General features: G+C 32.8%; 2 pseudogenes; both read right to left on the minus strand.

The window, feature by feature from the left end:
- Positions 1–19,182: 19,182 nt before the first annotated feature.
- Positions 19,183–20,331, minus strand: LOC147405031 (subtilisin-like protease SBT1.1 pseudogene; annotated as a pseudogene).
- Positions 20,332–21,172: 841 nt separating this feature from the next.
- LOC147405032 (aquaporin NIP1-1-like) lies at positions 21,173–26,225 on the minus strand (annotated as a pseudogene).
- Positions 26,226–26,912: the final 687 nt, after the last annotated feature.

Consider the following 26,912-nt stretch of genomic DNA (forward strand, 5'->3'; position numbering starts at 1 on the left):
AGAGTTAAGAGAGATGCAAAAGGCGTCCCCAGAATTCTCAGTCGCACACAGTTTTTACTTCTCCATGATGAAAGTTAGGTTAAGAAATTAACCAATTTGGATATTGAAAATATGGCACAGTTGAGAGAATGTTTAACGGAGATCGGGTTGATGTTCACAAGTCTTCTCAAAAATCATTGTAAGGAATTGGCTAGGGCAAGGACAAAGAGGATGGAAGAGGCATTATAAGCATTATAAAGCTTGATTGTGGAAATACAATACAAGGAGGCCGTTCTAGAAGATTCTAAGACCAACTTTGGAGATGTCAAAGCTTCACAAAGGATGGTGAACCATCTTCTTGTGCAAGGGAGTTTTTTGGATGATCAAGTTGGATGCAAGGGTTAATTGAGAATTTTATGTTCTAATTGTCCTTAGTTTTAAGTTTTTTAGTTTCTAAGGACTAATTAGATTCAATCTTGATCTAATTTATCTATAAAAGGGCTTGTATTTGGGACAATTGACAATTTACACTTTATGATAATTGAAGCTTCTTCAAGAAGTTTGCCTTATGTTCATGTATTCTTATTTTTGAGTTATTTATGAGTTCTTGATCGAGTGCATGAATCTTCAACTTATTAAAGGAGTGATCAACCTTTGTGGCTTCTCAAGATTGGGGTTTTAAGGACTTAGTTTCCTTAAGGTTCTAATCTGATCATCATCACTTTGTTCGTAAGTAATCTAACACGTTTTGAAGACATCGAATTCAAGTGTTCTTCGAAAAGGTTGTCTAGAGAATTTCATATCCATAATATCATTTAAAGGGGTTTCATATGAAATGAAATTTTTTATCTAAACAGTCATTTTGAGTGAACTGTCAGAGTCCACTAACCCAACATTAAATATTTATTCATTGCCCTAGAACCAGCTCCACAAAGGGTAAATCACACTCTTCATGTGATCACCATTACTTCCCCTTGTCTTTGATTATTTATTGTTATAAGTTTCTCCAAAAAGATGGGGATGCATGTCTGTATGTTGATTTAGTTGTGGAGAATAAATTTCTGTGGGGATATTAGTACCTTCCTTTTTGATATTGAGAGCTTTCTCCAAGTGTGCAGACTACTCTGATTTTAATATTACGATGAACTTTCAGGTGTGTGAAATTATCATTTTTTATTGCTATTTTTTGTGATTTTATCTTTAATAACCTTCTTATCGGGTCCATGAAATTTGGCATGGCGAAGGTTTTTTTCTTTGAGAACAATGGTAATGTAGGGAAAATCCAAACTTTGAGGAAAATAAGAGGACATGATAGAGCAAAGAGAGTTAGAAGAGATCAAAAGCATCACAACCACTTGCTTCTGATTGTGTTTTATTTCTAAGCAATTATGTGACTAAATTTCATTTGTAAGTGCCCAATTGCTTCAATTAGAGCTTGTTTAGTAAAGAAATTTCAATATATAATATAAATTTTGAGTTGTTTAGTTTAATTTGGAGCTTGTTTTATGATTTTTCTTTTGTTTTTTATTTTTCTAATTTTTTTATTACTATTTCGTTTATTGTGATTGGTGAATTAGAGGACCGTCCTATTGTTTGTTAAACCTCCATATTCGACGGCCATACTCTATGGAATTTTTTTTTAAGCTCATTCTCCAATAATTTGATAGTTCAGGGCTGTAAAAAAAAAAAAAATTCTACAAGAAGGTATTGGACGGGCATATTTGACGGGATGGTTCATCAAATTTCTCATAATTTGACGGACTAAGACCGTCAAATATGGGTTTTTTTCACATAGTGAGAAAACAAAGGGAATGAAAGGGGATCGTAAGAAATGTTTGGTGGCTGTTATGGCTCCAACGAGAGAGAGACCCGCAATTGAATTAAGGTTGGGGAGTTGAGCTAGAACGATACATAAGGAAGTGAAGACTAGATACCAATCAACGGTCAATAGTGGATTCGATGAACATGAAGGTCCACAGACTATTTGAAAGAAGAGTTTCATCGTCTCGCCTCCTATTAGAATCAAGGCTATTCCGGTCCCTGTTGAAAGGTAAACTGTGGGGAAGAGTGCAAGCCACACACCTAATCTTTCACCTAAAGAACAAAATAAAATTAAGCAAAATTACAGACAATGTGGTAAACCATGTCGATATTTGTACTTCAAACTATAAAGATCTTTCATTGGGCACAACTTATGAGGATTGGGTTTTAGCTTCCTGGCCATAAAAGCACTTCTGTAGTACTCGATCTTTCCTTACGGATTATGTGAGAATCTAAAAGGAACTAACATGGTTTTAAAGCTCGGTTTCAAGTCTCATCTCGTCCGTGCCAGATACCGAGTTGTCTCGGATGAGTTTTCCAATACATTTGAGACGTCTCGTTCAACAATGAAAAAAATGAACGTTTGTTTTAGATTGCGTCCGATACATTGACTTGTCCATCCATCTCGTCTATGCTTGATACCGAGATGACTCTGGTGATACATCCCAATCTTGGACGAGTTTTGAAACCATGGGAACTAAACAAGCAAAAAAAATTGTGACGACAAATGTCCCAATTAGTTGAACTTATTTATTAGAAATGTCCATCTTGATTTCTCTCTTTCTCTCTTCACACATATCTCAAGGGGAAACTACCATCAATCAAACACAATGTAGTATCCAAAAGTTGCACTTTACCAAACATTGGATAGCTTCTAGAAGCACTTTCGAAAAATCTCTTATTTTTTTCAAAAAATTGGGTGAACTTTTCAAAACTTGGCGATTAATTAATATAAAAAATGCCAATTTCCCAAAAAATCAGTGACTTTTACACTATCCCCTCCACTCGATTTTTTTGGTCTATCCCTCAGCCCAAATTTTTTTGGAAACTTTCCTAAATTTATCAATATTGACCCCTGAATAATTTCTGAATCCGAAGTTCGTTACTATGTTTGAGACCCATGGAGTGAAATGTTCCAAAAGCGCATTATCCCAAAGATCGGAGGTTAGCTAATGTTAATAGTAAATAAATACTAAGTACAACATTTATAAGTTAGATTTTTATCTACTAGAAGAATTACACATCAATGAAAAAGTGGGTGATGGAATGATAAACTCTCACCAAATGTTGCTTGTGAAAGTTCTACATATCTGTTGTATCTTTTACCAGGAACTGCTTCATGTAGCTGGACTAGAATCCACATAGTATAAAGTTGTTAAAAGTAGGCTATGGTCAAGGATATTACCCCCCAACTCCTGCAATTAACCCAAAACAATATATAAAATATTACAAGAAGGCATGCAAGATATCCATCGACCACGTTTTGATATTTCTCATTTAAATTAATTAATTTTATGATTTATATATATATTTTTTTTACTTTATATGAAATAATATTTTACGATTAAGCATCAATTAATCTAGTTCATAATATAAAAAGTTCATATTTTACAATGTGACTGTGTATAAACTATTATAATGAGAGAAAGGTAAATGTTGTTGATTGAATTTCACATTAATTATTTTTTTTTTAAAATTACAAAAATACATTTAAAGTAATATGTGAGTATTATTGATGAAAATCTATATTAAATAAATTTTTATATTATAAAAGTACTCTTTGATATATCTTTTGCATTTTAAATAATCTATTAATAATAACGTAAAATAAAATAAAATTTATATCTTTTAAAATTCTCTCGACAAGTAACAAGATCTACAGTAACATGAGCCTATAATTTGGAAGTGTCTTCATTCTAGATATTAGCATGTGTCCCAAAATTATTCTTTCCTTCTAACTTTTAAAACATTTTAAATGTACACTAGGGTTGAGAAAATATTCCTAGAGAATTCTTAGATGATAAATCCTTATAATATTTATATGGGGGCGGTTCAAGGGTCATATGAGAAAACATATGAAAAAACTTTCGTTTTTCAAAATAAGAGTTAGAGGTTTTGGATTGAGCTAATTTTTTGCAAGGATGGTCACTATGATGAAAAGATCATCCTCACAAAAAATCAGCTCAATCAGAAACTTCTAAATCCATCAAAAGTGATTTACAAATTAGTGATAAAAATTGGTAAAAAGTCGACGGTCCACATTCTAAATCACTTTTAATGCGGTTAGAAGTTTCAGATTAGGCTGATTTTGTTTTTGGATGATCTTCCCATCATAGAGATCATCCTCACAAAAAATCAGCTCAATCCAAAATTTCTAACCCATATTTTAAAATTTTATTAAAAACGAAAGTTTTCTCACATGTTTTCTCACATGGCCCTTGAACCTGACCCATATATATATATAGATATATATATATATATGGGTCAGGTTCAAGGGCCATGTGAGAAAACATGTGAGAAAACTTTCGACGGTAAATAAAATTTTAAAATATGGGTTAAAAATTTTGGATTGAGCTGATTTTTTGTGAGGATGATCTCTATGATGGGAAGATCATTCAAAAAACAAATCAGCCCAATCTGAAACTTCTAACCCCATTAAAAGTGATTTAGAATGTGGACCGTTGATTTTTTATCAATTTTTATCACTAATTTGTAAATCACTTTTGATGGATTTAGAAGTTTCTAATTGAGCTGATTTTTTGTGAGGATGATCTTCTCATCATAGTGACCATCCTTGCAAAAAATCAGCTCAATCCAAAACCTCTCACCCTTATTTTGAAAAACGAAAGTTTTCTCACATGTTTTCTCACATGGCCCTTGAACCTGACCCTATATATATATATATATATATATATATATGAGAAATTTACCAAAACAGTAGAGTTTTCATAATTAATTACCAAAATGATAAACTGTAACAATTAATTCTGAAAACGGTAATTTTACCTTTTTCAGAATTAATATTTTTTACAAAAACGGTAAAAACAGTAAAATGCAAAAAAAATTACCGAAAATACCCTTTTTTGTTTTACATATGTATTTACCATTTTAACCTTAAAAATAAATTAAAATCCAACTAAATCTTTCTCTTCTTTTTAATCTCCCAACACTAAATAGAAATATGAAAGAGAAGATGATTTTTTTTCATAATTTTAGTCAAAAAATAAAAAAGGGTATTTTAGAAAAAAAAAAATTATATTTTACTGTTTTTATTATTTTGATAAAAAATATTAATTTCGAAAATGATAAAATTACCGTTGTTAGAATTAATTGCTACAGTTTACCATTTTGATAAATAATCGAAATATGATGCATGTTTTGGTAAATTTGCCTCTATATATGCCTCCCAATCTTATTGTTACCTTTGAGGCTCTACTTCAAATTCCATTCTAGATTTAAAAAGGGCCCACTTGCATGTTGCACCAGTTCTTAGTGGAGTCATAGATTCAATTCTGACTAAGTCAAGTCAAATCAAATCACGTTTCCTCGTATTTTTCCCAGCCTTATACGAATGGTTGAGATGCGAGAATACCCGAGAGATTTCAAACGAATGTTGAGTAAAGGAAAGGGTAAATTACACTTTCTCCCCCTATGGTTTAGCTTTATTCTATGTCGACCCTCTAATCTTTCGAAAATTGCACTTACCTCCCCTATAGACAGGCTCACCTACTCCCTTCATCTACTTGTCTGACTAACAGCTATAAAAAAAAATGGTATTTTACATTTTATAAAGATTATTTTTTACCGTTTGTAATTTACACAAAAAGAAATATGTGGTTTTCCTCTTATCTCAGCCGTATATTTGAGGAGAGTCTCAAACCTCGTTTGAGGTTAGAAAAGTTCAATTATTTTTAAATAAAGAATTTTAATAATACCCTTGTAAACTTAGTGATATTAGGCTTACCACCTTGTAAAATTCAAGATTAGGTTTACCCCTTAATCAATAATGAAATTCAAAAACTAAAATTACTGAATCAAAATTTAAATAAAATCAAAATATTATCCTTAGTTTATCGAAAAAGTAAATCTAATCATGCATTTTAGAAGGATATAAACCTCATTTAACCAATTTTACCTTAGGTAAATTTAATAGAGAGTTGCTATTAGCACCACAATTTTTACTTATTATACTTCAATTTGTGAAATTAATTATCTGTCACACCCCATTTAAAGATTAAAATACATTATTCAAATATTTCAAAGGTTTGGCTCAAATTATTATCTCAACCTTACAAAATATTATACCACTCTTTCAAACAATTTCAAAATTTGTTTATGATTATGATTAGGCTCATATAAAACCCTCAACCCAAAAATAGAAATCTAGCAAAAAAAAATTGAGATAAGTAGTAGGGTCCATTTACTTATTTTCTTTACTAATTGGGGTGTCATAAGTAAAAGTAAAATTTCTAAAGTAAACCCCCCACCCCTTACTCTTGGCTGTCTGGCAGAAAACCCCAAATTGACCATCCCCCTTCTAGTCAAACCACTGACATTTAAAGTCAATAAGCAAGGGTTGAATCTCTAAATTCTTTAAATTGAGAGGATTAATATAAAATAAACCTTATTCTTTAGGATTTTAGTAAAAATCATTTATTAGCTTTACCCTCATTCAAAATGCAAGATTAGGTTTAACATTGACCGAAAGTCAATATCTTTTTTAATCAATCAATTAAAAGAGAAATTTTTATTTTCATTTAAAATCCCACCATCAAAAAATTTAAATTATAAAATGAAATTTTCACCGTTAATTTCATGGAGGGCATTAATAAAATTTCCTTTAATTTAATTTAAACCCCTTAGACTTAATTTCAATAGTCAAGGGGTGAAACTCTAAAATATATTCTTTAACATTACATGGGTGTGGTGTGGGGGACTTAGTTAAAATATACCTTATTCTCAAAGGATATCATTGCAGAAAAAAAAAACAAAATTAATTTAATTCAAAAAACACAAAGAGAAAAAGATTAGGTAAGATAGGGAGGATTTTAATTAACTTACCAACCAAGAAAAGAGAAGGCAACAGGCAAGAGAAGAGCTTGAAAACCAACACCAGCATTCAAGTTATGAAAAGCTGCATAGTGTGCGTTTCCATTACGAGATTCAGTGATAGGCAGCCACGCGTCCTGTGGATTGAGCTTAGTGAGATGGTCCACCTCTTCAAGATACCCTTTCATGTTGATTAGAGCTCTCTTCATAGGTGTTCCTATAGGACTTAGAAACCTTGGAGATATTAATGAAGTTGGTGTCCATGTCGAAGATGATTTTGTCTCCTTTGAAGTTGGTCTATGAGGTGATCTTTGACCCGTTGGTGTTAGTATTTCTGGTGTTGAGCCCCTCTCTCTCTCTCTCTCTCTCTCTCTCTGTTTCTCAGAGTGTGAGAGTGAAGTGGAGGTGTGGAGATTTTATATATAAATAAATGGGTGTGATTTGGAGTTTTAGATATCGCATCCTTTAGGTTTGGTGATTATTTGAAATGCCTCCCCTGTATTTTAAAATTTATGATGGCTTCCCTTGATCGGTATCTTGTTTAATAGATTTATTTGAAATGACTAAAATGTCCTTGCCTTCATCTTGTAATCATGGTCTAATATAATAAATAAATTTAACTAAACTCATGGACGAGAGATGTTAATATGACTATGATAATACACATTAATAAGAAAATACGAGTAAAATAATATATATCATATTTACAAAAAAATTTAAAAGAGCTATTATTGGTACTCCAACTTTTATTTATTACACCCCAATTTCTTAAATTATTTTTCACACCCCAATTAAAGATTAAAACACACTTTTCAAACATTACAAAGGTTCAACTCAAATTATAATCTCAAGATTATAACATGCGTTCAAACAATTTCAATAGTTATTTACAATTATGATTAGACTCATATAAAATTCTAAACGCAAAACTGTGTGCAATTCTTTGGTAATTTACACAAGAATTGTCATGGCAATGGTAGCTCTCTAATTTATTTATCTCTATTTTTTATTTTATTTATTTTATATTTTTTAGGTTGAATTAGATGTTGAAAAGTAAGGTGAAATTTTTTACCATATGATGATTACTTATTTTGGGAAGAAAATTTAAAAGACAAGGCATTTAGGTCATTTTCAAAAGTATTTTAATGAAGACCAAGGTCAAGGGAGGCATATCATTAGACGGAAATATGACTTTAAAACTTGTTTTTACGTCTCATATCATCCATGAACAAGATCGAGTTGTTTTATTGAATAACGAACGCCCTCCGTTTTATAGACAGCTTTTTCTTTTTCTTTCTTTATGTTTCCTAAGCACGCCAACCCATGCCATGATAGTCCCTGAAAGAATTATGACCCATCTTGGAAAGAAAATCCTATTCAAAATGTTGATGATCATCACAGAATTTGTGGACCCCTTAAAAGATACTTTTGTATTTTATTTGCAATTTGGGTAAAATGGTAGTACCACTTTTTAGAAATTTACTTTTTTTAGAGCTGTCAATCAAATCAGATCAAACCCAAAATCCAATCCCTTCTAATCCGATTAAATTTCTAATTTGGATCTAGGATTTCAGTTTGGTCATTTGGATTTTGGATCCAAATATATTATATGAGTCGTGATATTTTGACTTACCCACATGGCATACTCAATCGACACCCCTAACATGACAAGCTCGAGAATCATAGATCTGCTCTCCTTTGCTCTTCTCGAGATACAGAATCACACTTTTTTATGGGGAACCATAGTTTTGTATGCTGATGAGAGTAGATCTACAATTTCTTAGCCTGTCATGTTAGGGGTGTCAATTGAACATGCCATGTGGGTAAGTCGGATTATCACAATTCAAAGTAAGTTTTAAATATAATTTTTGTCTCTTACTTCTTTTCAATAATTATTCAACATTTTAAATTATTTTATTCAACATTTTAAATTATTTTATTAAATATTTATAAAAATATTTTAAAAATCAGATTTAATCAATTATTCGAACAAAATCAACAAAAAAGTGTAATTGAAAATAAGTTTGATCATGAATATTCATTTTTTTTGTAATTTTTTTAAAATTAATTTAAATGTATATATTTATATTTTCTACTAAACATAAGATGATCAGACAAAATTGAAGTAGGGTCGATTCAATCAATAGAAATCTAAACAAAAAAAAATTAATTTTTAATTATTTTCATTGGTGGTTTTTTTTTTTTTTTTTTTTAATATTTAAATTGGGGTGTAACAAGTAAAGTTGGGTTGCCAATAGTAAACTTTATATATTTAACTTGGGGTGTAATAAGTAAAGTTGGGTTGCCAATAGCAATGTTATTATTTTTTATTATGTGAATAGTGAATTAGAGACATGAATAGGGATTTAGAAGTTAGAATTCGTTCGGAGTAGAGCATCTTGTCTATAATGAGAGAATATGCCAATAGAGAGACAAAAAGTAGAGATTTGCCTTGGAGTTTCTTTAAAACTTTTTGAAAATGGTTGATTCTCTATTTGAATTCTAACATTTTTCAAATGTCAATGTTACACTTTGTTTACTTTTAAAAAGTTTTCTCCTTTCTTTGTTAAAATGATTTTAAAAAAATTTACTTCTATGATTTTTTAAATTGGTTTATTTCTCCTTTCTAAGTAAAATGTTAGTTTCACCATTTTTTTTTCAAAAGCTCGCTTACTTCCCTTTTGAAAACATGCAATTTTCAAAATTGGTAAGGTTCCCCTTTGAAGTTCAAACAATCTTTCATAAGTGTTTTGTATCAACATTTCTTTACATTTAAAAGGAATTCTTACTTTCCAATTGAAAGCATTCGAGTTACTCCTGCTCAGACTTTTAGAAATGTTAGATTTACCCATTTGGGTCTAATGTTCTTCTAGAAGAGTCGGTGTACCTTTTTCTTATTTTTCCAAAACCTTGTTGTTTCCCTTATAAAAACATTCAATTGTCTCATTCTAAGATTTCTACCTAAGAAAAGTTCTCCTTTGGAGTCACAACATATTTCAAAAGTTTCAATGTTACACATTATTTGCATTTTTTTAAAGCATTTGAGTTTTTCATTCTGAGGTTTGTGAAATGGTAAATTTTTTTCCTTTGTAATGTTTTCTTAAGAAATTGTTGGGATTTTATTTCGAAGTCAATGTTGTGTTAGATTGGCCCTTGATAAGGGGTGGAACCAAGGTTTTCTTGTAGTAGAGGCAAACTATGGTTAGTTGTATAGTTGAAGAACTTCAAGATGAATGATTTTACAGAGCAATTCAGAGGTTTTTGGTTAGAAGTTAAAGAAAAGGATATTTAGGTCATTTCCAATTAGTATATGAGAAGATTCGGTCAAGAGGCAATGTCATCAACAAAAAATTGAAGGGGGGGGGGGGGCAAAAATGGAGGAAATGTTTTCTGCAATTTACTTTGAACAATATTTCCTTACTAGCTTCGCCCCTGCCCATAATGCTTCACTCGAGGAAATGTTTTCTGCAATTTACTTTGAACAAGATTATTTCCTCCCAATTGAAGCCAGTGCATTTGCACATCAGTTCTGTTGTGATTTATTTAGCTGGTTTGAGTTACAAAAATTTTACCCCAAATGCCAAGGTAGGTTTATCAAATATCACATTTACATAAGTGCATCAGAAGGTGTTGGCTTGCCAACTTTGTAATGTTTATGAATATTAGTACCTCTTATTATTATTATTATTATTTAGAAGGATAGTTTATATTGCCACTCCAACCTTGTAACACACAGACAGTAAAATTAAGTTGTGTGGGGTGTGAAGCAGTTACCTTCAATTTTATTTTTACTTCTTTTTCTGAAACAACTCTCCAGTTTTGGTTTCTACTCAGGTAAAAAAATTTCTTTGAACTCTAAAGAGGCTAGTTATGAGAGACCAAAGAAAAAAAAATTAAGGTAGATATGTTGGATTATCGTCACAGGTTCACCGTTTCTCCCTTCTTTGTCATTTTTTTTTGCCCTTTTTTAGGCTAATGATAATTCGACTCGCTAATAAACACGTGGTTTGTACGTGCGCGAATGACATGTAAAGGGCACATAACTGCAGATCTTTTTTCTTGTGTATCCCTAAGAAAAAGATCTATGGTTTTATGCCCTTGCCACATCATCTACGGACAAACACATATCTTTAGCGCGTTGATTTATCACAACTCTTTGTTTTATAAACTTTTCTTTTGCAGAGTATGTCAATATTCATATTTATTTTATAATTTCATTAAGTGGTTTGCTCATGACATCATAAACTCTCTTTAAAAATCTTATATGGGTTTCCTGTCCTCAATGATTTGTCTCTAATAATTAAGGGACCAACTAGGTATAGATCCCATAGTATCATTTTTTTTTTCTTTTTCGATACCTTGGGTATATATCTGGACGTCATAGAGCACTCAACTAATCCCATGGGGTACGCATGTCACCCTTTCATAGTTACCAAATGTTTAGCCATCAAGGGGCGAACTAAAAGACCTTCGCTTCCTGAGGTGTGGTCCTGGCCATCTCACCAATTCTTTTGGCGTGCAATCATAAGATTTCATAATATAATTAAATCTCAATCCCTCTTTATGTGAGAATAAAGGAAGTATATCCACCGTGGTGTCTTCCCCAATGTTTAGTTTCAAAATGAGTAGTTCAAATTTAATCTCACATATATCTCAGTGAATAATTTCAACTTTATTTCCTCATTTACTCTATTTCGAAGAATACATGTTCAAGCTATAGATGATGATAAAATAAGAACAAAAGAAAATCTTGACAAGTAAAGATCAAACCATAGAGACAACGTTAATCCAAAGTATTTTAACTTCTAATCTAATTCAAGTTTATGTAACTAATTAAAAATAATTTTTAAAAGAAATTTATCTGAAATAAACTATTAAAATAAAAATTTAAAATACGATAGAGAAATGTAGATCAATTGGATCCACCTTCACAATTTTTATCAGTGAATTTTAATTCTCTATTTATCTAGATTCACTAAACAAAGTTAATGTTTGTGAATCAGAAAATCAAACAGTTATAATAGAAACAAGATCAAAAGTATGTAATAAAGTAAGTCGAGATTATTAGATTAATATTAATTGTTCTCCGTAAAGCATGGTTCTTCTTGAATTAATCAAAGAAGGAATCATCAAAACTTTGAGAAACAGAAGATAAAAACTTTTGTAAAACTAAGAAATAGAAGATAAAAACTAATAATACTAATTCTCTAAAATCAAGATACTTCTAACTCTTGGTTTGGTCTTCTATTTATAGAAAGACCAGATTAGGGTTTCTTGTGGAAATTAGGGTTTCAGAGACATTCCGTGATTACAAAAAATATTAAGATCTAATATATTACGAATGGTATTCAATCGCCAAGCTTTAGTACGAATTTTAAGGCTTGACTTTTTGCATTGATCGCACCACCACTGTTGACTATGCCGTCGTGATATAATTTTGCCCAATTGACTTGAATTTTGGTCTACGGTCTTGTTTTTTATCCTAGATCATAGTGGTAACTTTGGATTTTTCTAATTCACTTTGAAACTTTGCGAATATTTTTTGTTATACGTAAATAACAGTAACTAGTTCTGAAATACATAATTAAATTGAAATCAATGATAAATATGGACTAACCATGCATTATGTCTAATGAGGGGATTTAGTATGTAATTTATCGGTAAAGTTCATGTAATGAGGACTTTAAAACGATTTTCTAGACCATGATCAATACCCTTCAACATTAATCCATTTTCTCTTCTAACCCCTTTCCAGTAATAGCTCTTCCTACTTTATTCACTTTCCTCTTCTACCCATGTTCTATTATTACCCTTTCAACTTATGATATCCTTGCAACTTTGTTGTCTTCCTTTTTTATCCCAAAGAGGATTATAGTGCCATAATAAGAGTCAAACTCTAGTATATATAATGCATGTGTTGTCTAAAGATGAAATCCAAAGGTTGGGAAGCATATCTTGATAATACATATCTTGAAGATATTTATCTTAAGATTAAATTTTGAATGTTGGATTTTATGTTTAAATGTTTTGCATATCTTTTTCTAGGAATCACCCCATATTTTCAAATTTATAAAAACAAATGCAAAACATGTTTATTCAGATCCAATCCAAACAATAAAGTGTTAAAAATAAATGTTATTTATATTTATTTTGGGTTGATTCAAATAAAATTAATTTAATTTGTTTTAAAATGATATTTGAAAGTTACTATATAATTGGTGTGCTTTTCGTTAAAATAAAAAAAATAAGTATTCTGATATGGAACAATCCTATTGGCTGACATCTTTTCACATGGATTGAAGTTTGTAAAAGTGATTTTGACTCTTTTTATAAATAATTTGTAAATCCCACATTGCTTTCTAAAAATTTTAGAGGGATATTTGAAACCTATATATAAAAACTTCTTGTCAACTCTTTCTTCATTCCAAAGACTCTCTGCTTGAGAACCCGAAATGACTTTTAGCTAAAAGACTTTGGGTAGCTCCAAATCAGTCCAAAGGATGTGAAATGGACCCACAAGGTGCCTAACGGGTTTTTAGATTCGAATAGGTGTTGAGTGGTTCCAATAGATTTCGTACTTACTGAGTTCCTTTGTCCATTTTCGAATGGATGTGACTTTTAAAACTGTTCTCTATATATAGAAATCCATTTTATCAAGAAAATTTAATCATCTCTATTTTTAACTTTCTTATTAATAAACTTTTTTTTTTCTATTTTCTGCAAAAAGGCATTTGTGTATTTCTAGATTCTATGTGACAAATTGTCTAAATAATAGTGCAAATTTTGAGAAAATATTCAGTTGTGGTAAAATTGGACTCTGTTTTATCTTAAAGGCAAGTTCGTCAACTGGAGTGAGGGTTTCTGTTGTCTATAAAACAACATAGATTACTACATGCCTCAGTGCAATCTTCATCCCTTTCTATTAATTTTATTTCAACATAAAAGACTAGAGGTTAATATTCATTTACTTTGAGAACAACAATTGGTAGAAAACTTACATTTATAGATTTGATAAGTGTGAAAATTACCTCAGTGGAGCTGTTAATAACTTCTATTACGTGACTTAGACGTATCTATCCACTTTTTGATGAATAATTGGGGTTCCTCTTATATTTTCAAACTTTTGACATGCCCTCTTGTACTTGTTCTACTCCAGAGAATACTATCAACAAAGAACTTAAATGTCCTTCCGTTTAACTTCTAGCCAAAAAACTTTTATTTTTCTCTTCAAACTCTAAGGTATAATTTTTGAAATTTTGACATACCCCGTTGTACTTGTTTTACTCTACAACAAGGTTACATAATTCGTTTGTAAGATATATAAATGTTTCGAACCGAATCTGTATACACCCTAATTTGAACGGGCCACCACTCGAAAGGGTCCAAAAATAACAAATTGGCCAACGGGTCTCAAAAGTCCGAATCACTCAAATATGGCATTTTGATCGAACCGAGGCCCCTGAGACCTCCTACTAGTCTAATGGGCCCACCAAAAGGACTTGACTTACTTTACACCTCTCCAACCTTCACTATTCCGCTTTCAAAGCGAAAATACTTGATTTTTCGATAAATTCACCAACAGGCCTAACAAGCCCGATTTGCCAACACGTGGTGTTTTGATCAATCGAATGATCTTTGAAATCCCTAAAAGGATAAATAAATACAAAATGAGACTTAGGATACCCACCACCTCTCATAACCTTCACCGTTCTGCTCTCGAATAAAAAATACCCTAAGTTCACCTGAGGTCCACAAACCTTCAACTCTCTTAAATCAATCTCTTACTTCCTCTCCCCTAACCTAAGTTCAACCCCATTTTGCCTAAACCTTAATACCTATCCACCATCAAAAATTCAATCCAAGATGACCCTAACCAATTCCTAAAACCCAAAAATCCTCCTAAAACCCACGCCCAACACTACTAAGCCCAAACACACATATCCAACCCATAACCCTAACCCACAAACCACCACCACATCAAATCAATCATCACTTTTTTTTATCAAAAATGACACATGTCATCACCCCATCTCACCTCCCTTATCAAACCACCAACTCTCATCTCCTTTCTCTAAAAAATTAACTACCTCATTATTTTTTCTCTAAAAAAATCACATCAACCCACACCCCCCCTAACCTACTATCACCACTCCCTATTAACCAACCATCACCTTCCCCTAATCTACCCTTATCATTACCTACAGATTCATCTCTACAATCTAAACCTACACCCCTCATCTCAAATCAAATACTCATTCCCTCCCATCAATTAAATCTAAACCCCTAACCTCCACACATCTTGTCACATGTCACCATATCCCTCACCCTCTTAGCCACCCTCCATTCTCTTATACCAAATACCACTCAATCACAACCACCCTCTTAAACACCCATCATCTCACCTCACCAAACACTCCACTCAAATGGGTTGGATAGGATCCAAACCATTTGGGTCAAAAATCACCCAATTACCTTCATTACACAACTACTCCCATCCCAACTCTAAATTTCATACCCCCACCTTCAAAACTCATGTCATTCTCTACTCTCTCACCCCTAAAAATAACTTTCAAACTCTATAAAACCCCCATCATTCTCAACTCTAATTACTTAATAAAAATTTGAAAAAAATTTCATCTAAAAAATTCTCTACTCTCAACTCTTAATCCTTAATACTCAATTCTCAATTTTCTCTCAACTCTCAACTCTCTCAAGCAAGTCAAGGAAAGTCAAAGAAGGTAAAAAAGACTAAGGTAGGCTTTGGACAAGGATCACTTCCATTCTCTCATCCCCACTTTCCTTTTCTATTTCCTCTCCTCTCTACACTTACACATACACACCACAAATGGTTTGAATTATAAAAGGGGCCCCTTTTTCAATAAGGGTGTCCTCAACGATTTGAACCAATATCCAAGTCCTTCATCTTCGAAGGTATATGTTGGATTTTTCCAACTCTTTTTTTTTTCTTTATTTTAAAATGGATCGAATTCGAGGTTACCACCAACGGTGGATGGAGTAGGGTGTCTAACACCTTCCCTACTCCATAAAATGGGCCCCCCTTACCTTGAATTAAAAATTGGATCAAATGAGCCATATCCGTACGAGAGTCACTAAAATGCCAAAAATGACATATTTTTCAAAAAATGCAATCCGGGTGACCATTCACACCCTTTTCCAAAATGAATGGTGGCGACTCCAACCCCCCCCCCCCCAAAGTGGTTGATATATTCAAATATGAATAAATCACGTATTCACAAAATCAGTTCGTGGCATGATTCTATAGACATCCCAATTTGCACGAATCCTTTAAGGAAAATCATAATTTTCTCAAATTGATTTCAATTTAGAATTCAAGCTTGTCAACGAGCCCGTATTACCACTTGACATCATGTTCATGCATACATTCATCATGTCATGCTCAACCTTGTCCCTAATCTATTCTAATTTCTTACCCACTCTCATGAACCAACCCGAGTCCATTACTCATTAACCAATACATCACCTATACCATAACAAAAGTCCACTTCCTAACCCAACCTAACCCAAACCAAAGTCCACATTCTAACCCAAAATCAAGTCCATTATTTAAATCTAAAATCAAGTCCACTCTCAAATCCCAAAGTCCATAACTAAACCCAGTACTAAGTCCATTCTCTCACACCCCCTCAAAGAATGACACATGTTGATTTCTCATAAGCCCCCAATACCCAATGCTTCAATCTAATTGGAGAGTCAACTCCCCCTTGTGAAAATCCAAGAATACCCTTCCCATTAGTCCGTTTTAAAAATATACATCTACTCTTATTTTATGAGTTATTTACAAATGAACAAAGGTCTATTTTTCATCTACCACTTCACCTTTACACAAGCCACTCCCATATTCACCATTCCAAAAATACTTTTTGTTCTCTCATATCTACTTACTAAAAAAATCAAAGATTAAATCATATTTTTTGGATTTTTTCACAAATGTCATATTTACCCTCATACAAATTAAAATTTCAAAATAAATAACCTAAACCTCATATATATTCTCTTTATTTTTAGGGTTGGACCACTTTATCTCCAAAAATTCATCAAAAACTCTATAAATACCTTCATTTTTTATTAACAATTCATGCTCTAAAACCCCCATCTCTCAACCTCAATCTCTACCAAAATCTCTACTCATATCTCTAACTCTCTATCAAGCCAACTTCCAACTCAAGAGTTCTCACCCATCTCTCAACTTTCAACAAAAAAAAATCCATCCTCTCTAACCATCTACCCCAATCAAAGCACTCAATTTTCAAGTTCATCTCTCAAAACTCAAGCACATTCAAGAACCTCAAGGGACAAATAGTCTGTTTGGAAAAGCCTTCGCACGGCTAATAGTTTGCCGAACTCCTTCCGTTTTCAGAATTTAAGTGTTTGGGTTCGATAAGGACTCCATTTCGTTGCCGATTCATTAGGAAAATTCTACCGATTCTCTCGACTATCAATCCTTTAACGAGCCTCCGCAAAATCACACGCCTCCGCAAAAAACAGAGTAGCAAAGTTGGCGCCATCTCGAAGAAAAAACAGGGTGACAATTTTGGATCATCTCTTTACTCCATTAACTGTTGATCGATAGATTTGGAAGAGTGTTTTTTTTCTGTTTTCAACTTTATCGAGATTGTTCACTTCAAGTTTTTATTTGCGCGTGTTCTTTATCTAATTGATTCTTCCGCTTCATCATCACTAATCTGAAAATCTTGGAGGTAGTAATCTGATCTTTAATGGTTTTCTTCCTTCGCTTTTTAGCACTCTGGTTCATGTTCTATTGTTTATGGGCAATTGTACCTTACGTGTTTGAACAAAGTTTTGTTTAGGATTGCATATGTTATCTGTTGATTTCAACATTGTTTCGATTGTATTTTTTGTGATTCTATTGTGTTAGTTGCTAGTTTGAATTGAAGCACGAAAGTAAGATGTCTGTTGGTGAATAATCACAATGTCTGCAAGTGCCATTGTACTGCTGTCACTGATATTTGATGTCTCACTTATGGAATCATCTCAAAGGTTACTGCTGACTTTTGATTTTTGATTAGTATGCTCTTACCTTGAACTGCAAAACAAGTTATATCTCTGATGGATGATCAGCCAAAGCTAATCCATCCTTAACCAGTTTAAGTTAATTTTATTTTTTTTTATGCCTTTTTTCCTATTGTTGCTAGGCAAACTAGTAGTAGTGAGTCAACATCCATATTTGCAAAACTAATTTAGAATTATAATTCATCATAAGGATGTAGACATAAAAAAAAAATGTATATGATGACACCAATCCACAATTATTGATGGAATTAGATGGATTTAAGATTAAGTTAAAATTTTGGGAGAAACAAAAATCACCTTGTCTCCAATCTCATAAAAAAAAATCAATGAGAATGTAGCAGTGAAACCTGACTTTGCAATTGCTGCTAAGAGTGTTGAAGGTCCTCCTTTCACATAAGTGACCAGGGAAAATGCTAAAGCACAGGCAAGTAGCACAATAACTATAGAGACCCAATATGGAAAGCAACCTTAGATCAGAAGAGGATGAAGTTCTGTCATGGGATTTCAGAATAGAAAAGAGCCATGATCAATGGATGAGGGCAATCTGCTCCGTTGGTGAAGCAAACACATAAAGAACAATTTAGGTATTATGTCTAAGCATGACAGATTTTAGAAGGATTTTGAAGGCTTGAATAGATAGGTTCAGACTTCAAACAAAATAAAAATCAAAAGAGGTCAAATTAAAAATTTTTATGAAGTATGGTCTCTTGTTCAAAATTGCGTCATTGCCTTAACAGATCAAGACATAAAAGATTTCTCCAATAAGCATTATTGCATGAAGAGACCCTTAAATAAAAAGCTTTGTGGATGATGATTTAAAATTTTATATATTTTGTGGTATAAATAACAATTTATAAGAATCTTTGTCAGTTACCCATAGATTTTCAAACCCACCTTTGTGACCTTATTTAATAATAAGAGATATTAAATTGGTTGGAGTGTCACAGATGACTTAAAGTAAACATTAAAATTAGCCCGAAAAGCTAAGAACACAAGTTGTGCACCATTTGTTACAACTTTTTAACTGCACCAATATACTTTATTTCTTGTATGAGAAAATACAATTTTAGTTCAGACAATGATATTGGATCTTTATATCATGTTTCACCCCTACTTCAAAGCTTCTTGGAATCATAAAATGCCTACGATACTTTACAGTAAGTTAGGATTTTTATAGATAAGTTTTCATGGTGGGTTCTCACGATGCTACTTTGTCTGCCTTTTTCAAATAACCCCAACTTTAATCGTATGATCTTATGCTTACTGCCAAGTTACAGCAATGGGACTCCGGACGGAATCCTTCCTAGACACCCAACTTAGTGACCCAAAAGAAGAGGTGGTCATAGCAGACTTTCTTCCCAATACAACAAAAGTCACCTTGTAACTCAGCTTCTGGCCAAACTTCCGAAAATTTAAAACCTTGGGATTGACGATTATCAAAACACCATCTGGGTTGCTCAATGCCACCGAGTATTTACTTGCTGGTGTCCCAACATTGGTAACCGTTCTCTTGTATGTAACCGTGACATTTTGGCTACCACCAATGAAATTCAAAGTGAATGAAGGATAATTCAAGTCACCTGGCTGAAGAGCTACATTAGTAGGACAGTTGTAACTCCCCTTAGCCAAGAGAGCCAGCTGAGAAGAGGTGTAGCTCAGGCTACACAGATAATTCAGGTATCATTTGTGGTGATGTCATAAATCAACCCAAGGTCTGAGGCTTTTTCGGGGTTGACATGTCCAGACCCGAATACAAACGGTGTAGCCAATTCAGATGTATCGGAGCCTACATTAGTGATCAGGGAATTTTTGTTGTTTAGGATGTATGAAGTCGTCATGAGAGCTGATTTTATTGCCGCGGGGGACCAATTTTTATGGTCAGACTTGAGAAGGGCTGCTAGACTACTGACATGTGGGCACGACATCGATGTGCCAGAGATTATGTTAAAAAGAACACTTATTTATCACTCTTGGATTCGATTGTAGAAACATTAGGTGGCCATGCAGCTAGTATGTTCACTCCTGGTGCAGTCACGTCGGGCTTGATCACATCAGGTTCGATCAAACTAGGCCTTCTTGAAGAGAATGCGGCCATCACCGGTGCAAGATTACCATATACCGTCCCTTCGAAGTTGTTTGTTTCTTTCCCGTGGTTGCATAATTTTTTATGGCTTTTGTAGCCAAGGCGCCTAAAGAAGTGGCTGGTAAAATGTGTGGGTCAGTAAAAAGCTCTTCACCTTCATCTTTTGTGTTCAACAGTAGCATCCCTGCACCTCCAACTATCTTCACTTGCTCTCCCTTAGCAGTTCTGTTGTTCAAGCCTCAAGAGGACTCGGCCTGCCAAATCATGAGACATATTTGAATGTCTTAAACAAATATGAGACCTATTAATGTCCATCGGCACCTCATGCATAAGTATAAATGCATACAGCAGGCTTAAATGTGTTATAGATAGAGAAAATAGTCAATAAAACTGTACAATATGATTGAGCCCTACAATTAGATGTGAACTATGCTAAGCAGATACATCAAGACACGTGATAGATATGGTGTGGATACAACATTTACACTTACATTGAAGTATCCAATACAGAGATGGGACTTATTTTGAAGCATCTTGGAAATATAGGATTTGAGGGTGTCCACTTATTGCCTTTTGTGTGGCACATGATATTATATGAATCTTTTTTTTTTAATAGTAAAAAGCTAGTAAAATTATTTAAATGGGTGCTATAATATTTTATGCTATTGAGATTGTAATTAGAGACAAATCTTAGTAATAAATAAAGAAAATAATTGAATGGTTGAAAATAAGTAAAAGTTGGGGTACCAATAGAAACCCTCATTTTTTTTTTCCTTAGATTCTTTTGTTTTAGGTTTAAGATTCTATATGAACCTTTTATTTTTAATTGTAAAAAATTATTGAAATTATTTGAATGAGTGCTATAATATTTTATTTTGTTAAGATTGTAATTAGAGACAAACCTTAGTACTAAAAAAAGAACTTGATGTTTCAATAATACTGTTGAGTTACAGTAGTTTTTTAATTAGAGTGCTTGGTGACATGGATAAATTTGTATGTGGATATATTTATTACTTTCTTTTTCTTAATTTTTTTTAAATTTAAATTTTATTTTTGTAGTTTTTATCAAGATAATGTCTACTCAACCATCATCAAAGGCATATTGGGATTCAACAATACATAAAATTTGGGTGGAATGTTATGTTGAAGTAGTTCAAAAGTGGAATGTTATTTTTGTAGGACAGTTGCACCCACAGCGAGACCCGCAAGCTCTCCAATTTGTAATAATTTAAAATAATTATGATAATGTTAGCCTCCATAAGTCTATATATTATAAATATTAAGAGATTTAATTTTATAATTTGTCTTGCAAATCACATTTTTTCATAAAGATCATTTCCTCAATCATATGGACCATCATTGATTTAAAGGAGTGACCTCTTCTTCAATATCTCGGATGAAGAGATCGAAAATGATGAGTTTTAGGAGAAACAATCAAACATTTTCGGAAGAGGTTGAAGATGAGGGTATTTAGATGATTTTCACTAGTCTCTCAAGGAAGACCACAGTCAATGCATATGTTAAAATTCCTCTGAAATGCAGTGTTTTAAAAAATGGACCACACTAATGGTCCTACTATTTTAATTTTATCCTATTTTATGATAAAAAAAAATCAATTTGATCAGTGAACCCTCAAGTATTGTAAATAAAAATGTAAATTAAATTGATTCAACTAAGTTGAACCAATGGTCTGACCAATTTGACAAATTTTCGGTCCAATCATCGATTTGGTTTTTCAAAAAATTGTGAAATTGTACATAAGTATATTAAGTGGTATAGAAGAATTAATTGTGCGATTATCGGTGGCGACACCTGAGATAAAGAACATGAGATAGAAGCAGATGATGAACTCTAACACCAGAGACTGTATGTCCAAACCAATCGGTATTGTTCCTGGGAAGTGCTCATGCTTTCTGCCAAATAATAATCTTAGGGTTCCACTCGCCAACGTCGATCCAAGTACTTGAGCTGAGATATAGGCCGGACCTTTTACGCAACAAAATTGAAATAAATAAGTAAATAAGAGGTATTAAGAAGAAGAAGAATATTTGAGTGAAAAATTAGTAATTTATATATTTTAAGGACAATATTGTACACCTTTGGAGAAAATTAGATCATCGGCCTAGGAATATTTTAATAGATTTGCTTTCTAGATAGAACCCATAAAAATGATGGGGTCCCAACAATATTTTGAGAATATTGGACCCAAAACTGGTCAAATTTAAGGCATGTAAAATTTGGTCCAACAGATTTTCATTTATTAAATTCTTTAAATATATTTAATTAATTTATCTGTGGAACTGTCAACCTTCGATTCATATAATCTTATATTTTCATAAGGAATAACATTACTCCTACTATTAAGGTTTGAATATTAAAAAATCCCCTATATCAAACTATTACTAATTATATTTATCATAAAGTTTATCTTGAAATATTTTCCCTATCTTGTGTTTCAAATCAAATTTATAAAAAATTAAGAGTACATAATGTAGGTTTGATTATCAAAATAATATTTTCATATAGAAATTATAGTCTTTCCAAAAAATCTTACGTTGAAAAAGAATACTTCAAAATACTATATTTTAAAATTTTCACAAACAGAGAATTTAATAGATTTGATGATAATCAACAGTTCATTCAAATATCTCAATTATTCTTGATCCAAATCAATTATATGACAAAATTCATTCAATAATAGTTTGACCATTGGTTCCATCGATTTGGACTTTAAAACATAGAAAAACTACACTATGTGAAAACTGGAAAATTCGACAGAAAAAATTGACGGGCCAAGGCCCATGAATTTTAAAAACTAAATTTTGATGGTATAGGATAGTCGAAATTCTTGATGTTCCTAGATTTGATGGCTTAGAACTGTCGAATTTCTCTCATCCTTCATTAATTTGATTGTTTCGGCCCGTCAAAAAAAAATTTTGACAATGAAAAATTCGACACCAATTCGACCTCTTAGTCCATCGAATTTTATGAAATTTGACGGCCCAAGACCATCAAATTTGAGATTTTTTCACATTGTGCTACCATTGTAATCAACCCTATGTATCTCTCCTTTTTTTTTTTTTCTCTCAATCTAATTATTGCCTGTTACCTCCCAATTTTATTTTATTTTTTTCTTTTGGCTAGACAAACAAGATTAGTATCAATAATTAATAGGTGGATGAAAAATTACGATTGATTGGGAGATGTTAATCATATTAACTTAATTACATTGTCCAATATGAACCCTTTTCATTTTCGAAGAAATGAATTTAAATCAGCATACCTGTTTCCACGAAAATCTTCGACAAGTGGCAAAGGCAATGGTGGTGGCAGGATTGAATTGAGCACCCAAAATGTGATTGACGGATTAAACCATGACCATCACCACTAGTCCCCACACTATGGAAATCCCGGAGAATGTCACCACTTTATCTTTGCTAAGATTCACCACAATCGACGCACACCCCGTGAATATTACAAAATATGTCCCTACCACCTCCGCGATCAACTGTATCCAATTTAATAAAATCATTTTATTTGATTATCTTCTAATTTTAATACAACAACAAATCCTGATCTTTCATTCCATAATTGATATTGATGCTTAGGTGAACGTAGGTAATAAGAAAATTGATGAAGACTCGTGCCTTTATTGATGAAGATATTGTAGATACGTCATTTCGTCATTACGACGATCACATCTACGATGGTTTGGAGTCGCTACCATTCATGTTGTAAGTGGGTGTGAATGGTCACCCGATGTACATTTTGAAAAATTACCATTTTGGGCTCGTAGTGACTCACGATAGATAAGGATAAATCAACCCTTGAGATTCGGGTAAGCGACTCGGTTGGAGAAAAGGGAAGGTGTTGGACACCCTTTTCTCCCCGCCAAATGGCGGTAACCTCAAAGAAACTTGGTCATTTTTTATTTAAAAAGATGTGAAAAACAACGTGCCACGTGGGTGCATTTGTACCCTAGATAGGGGTTCATTTTCGATTTGATCATAGGGTCATTCCATTGATGGAAATGACCCTTAGCCTTGGGGTCCATTCATCCTAAAAAATAAAATGAAAGGGAGATGGGTGATAGAAGAGGAAGGAGGAGAGGGTAAAGGGAGAGGGGGAGTGCACTTTGAACTCACCTTGTATCTTCAATCTCCTTTTCTTCTTCTTCTTCTTCTTAAATTCTTTTGAGTCTTTAGTGATGTAAAAAGATGTAATTGTTTTTGTAGATGATTAGTATGAGATTGGAGAAAAGATGAGGAGAGAAGATGAATTTTTTGTTTTTTTTTTTTTGTAAGACTTGTTGTAGAGTTAGTAAGGGAGAATTGGTGAGAGATAATAGGTAATAGTGGTCAGTAGTGAGAGTTGGGACTTTTTTTGGGAAGAGGAGGAGGGTATTTATAGATGTTGAGGGGTTATTTTAGGGATATAATGAGGTGAAATGAAGAAAAGTGGTAGAATGGTGTAGGATTTAAGAGAAAGGTGGGGGTAAATTAGAGATGATTGAATGGCATTTGTGTAAGAAGGGTAAATGGGTTGTTTTACAACCCAAATGGGTTGGATCTTTCAACCCATTTGGATTGAGTATTAGATGGAATAAAATAAATGATAATGGTTTAGAGGATGGGATTGTGTAAGAGAGTAATTAATTGGTGAAGTGAGTTGAAGGGATGAGATTTTAATTAAAAGAAGGATTGTATAAGAGGGTGGTTGATGATATTTTGAGAGAGTGTGGGAGGTGATGTCATGTGTCAAAATGGGTGGAGATGAAGGATTGAGGTGGGTTGATGGGAGAGGTTGGGTATTTAACTTAAGAGGATGAGTGTATGTTTAGATTGTAGATGTGGGTTTTGTAGGGAATGATGATGATAGATTAGGGGAAAGTATAGGTTAAGGGTATGGGTAGATGTGTTTGATTTGAGAGAAAATTAATGGGGTAGGTAGTTTGATGAGGGAGGTGAGATGGGGTGATGACATGTGTCATATTTGAATATCAAGATGGTGATTGGTTGATGTGGGTAGTGGTTAGGATTATGGGTTGTATGTGAATTGGATATGGATAAAGATTTGTGGGCTTTTTAGTGTATTGGGCTTGGGTTATGGAATGATTTTGGGTTATTGGATTGGGTAGGATTTGTTTTGGATTGGATTTTTGAGGGTGGGTATGTTTTAGGTTTTAGGTGGTGTGGAATTGGATTTAGGTTAGGAGATAAGGTGAGAAATATAATTTGTGAGTGTTAAGGGTTTGCGGGCTTTAGATGGGATTAGAATTTCTTCGAATTTAGGAGCGGAGCGGTGAGAGGTAGAGGAAGTGATGGATGTCCTAAGTCTCACATTTTTAATTTTATCCATTTTTTTGAGATTTTGAAATTATTGAATTAATCAAAATACCACGTGTTGACAAATCGGGTTTTTTAGGCCCATTGGTGAACTTTATCGAAAATTTGGCGTTTTTGGTTTTCGAAGCAGAGCGGTGAATATTGGGAAAGTGTAAGATAGGCCGAGTCCTTTTGGTGGGCCCCCTAGACCCTTAGGGGTCTTAAGGGTCTTGATTCAATCAAAATGCCATATTTCGATTGATTTTGGCCTATGTGGCCCGTTGACAATTTTTATTGAAAAATCTGTATTTTTGAGTCCTTTCGAGTATGGACCCGTTCAAATTGGGGTGTCTACAGATATGTTTGGGATAGATTGAAACAAGTTTGATATTACTACCCCACTATTGGTATATATAAGGGATAGATGATGATGATCTTATTGTAATAGAAATATTTGGAGGGATGTCTAAGGAAAATGCTAAAATGACACAAAGTATTTACTGCGATTCTCACAAGTTTGACGTGGGATGTGCACATAACCATAGATGTGTTTCCTCACGATACGAGAAAAAATCATATGCGGTTATGTATGCATGTCCACGTCAAAATTGTGAGAATCACAGTAAATCCTGTGTCACCCAAGCATGACTCAATGTCTAAATATTCTGAATTAGAAAAACAACTTATATTTGTGACTTTAAAAACCAAAAAATGAGGAATAATACCTTTTGCAAGAAAGACAAAGAAAAACAAAAGCCGAATCCTTCACCCATATTCGATGCATGGGAATTATGATTCTCTTCCTTATGAGCTTTCTCACTACCATTTAAATTTACAAAAACTCCATCTTCCATGGAGTTTGTATGGTTTCCATTAGCACTAGAGATTTCAGCCATCAAAGAAAAAAAAAATGAAATGCAAAGAAGAGAGAGAAGAGAGGAATCTTAAATCTAGAGTCCTAATGAGGAAGTGAAGAAAAGCATAGAACAAGTACATTATATTGGGACCTAAGGTACCAAAAATCAATGAGAGGAAGAAAAGAGGGTCAGAAGGGGAGAGAAATTTTGATTTGATATTTTCATTTTATTTAGATTTTTCTTATAGTGGATTCATGATAAGGGTTTGAGTAAATATGGTTGAAAAGTGTGAAGTCTTAAGTTTGGGAAAAGAAAGCATTCAAAGCTGCTCCAACAACCCACCGAAAATACAGAAAATTATTTGGCTTCATTAAGTTAGAAACATTGATAATAAATAAGAGAGGGGGAGATTTATCATCTTTTTATTTCAAGAATTATTTTATTTAAATATGATGTTTTGCCTATTCGGTAATCCTATTTCTTAACTTATTGGGAATAAAATTACTGATACACCCTCTTACATTGAAGTTACTTGTCTTAGTATTGGAAAGAGTTAATAAGAATTTGAATCAAGTCGTTCTATATAATAAATTTCAGACTTGAATTAATATATAGATAGCCAACCAGATTGTAATAGATATGACCCAAAATTAGTGTATATTAATTACTGAGAAAAATCATACTACACATTAAGATATAACTTTTCTTGTGCATTATTCTAAGGAG

Source organism: Akebia trifoliata, chromosome 4 (genome assembly GCF_017979445.1).
Source record: "Akebia trifoliata isolate Shusen 1 chromosome 4, ASM1797944v1, whole genome shotgun sequence".
Classification (NCBI taxonomy): domain Eukaryota; kingdom Viridiplantae; phylum Streptophyta; class Magnoliopsida; order Ranunculales; family Lardizabalaceae; genus Akebia; species Akebia trifoliata.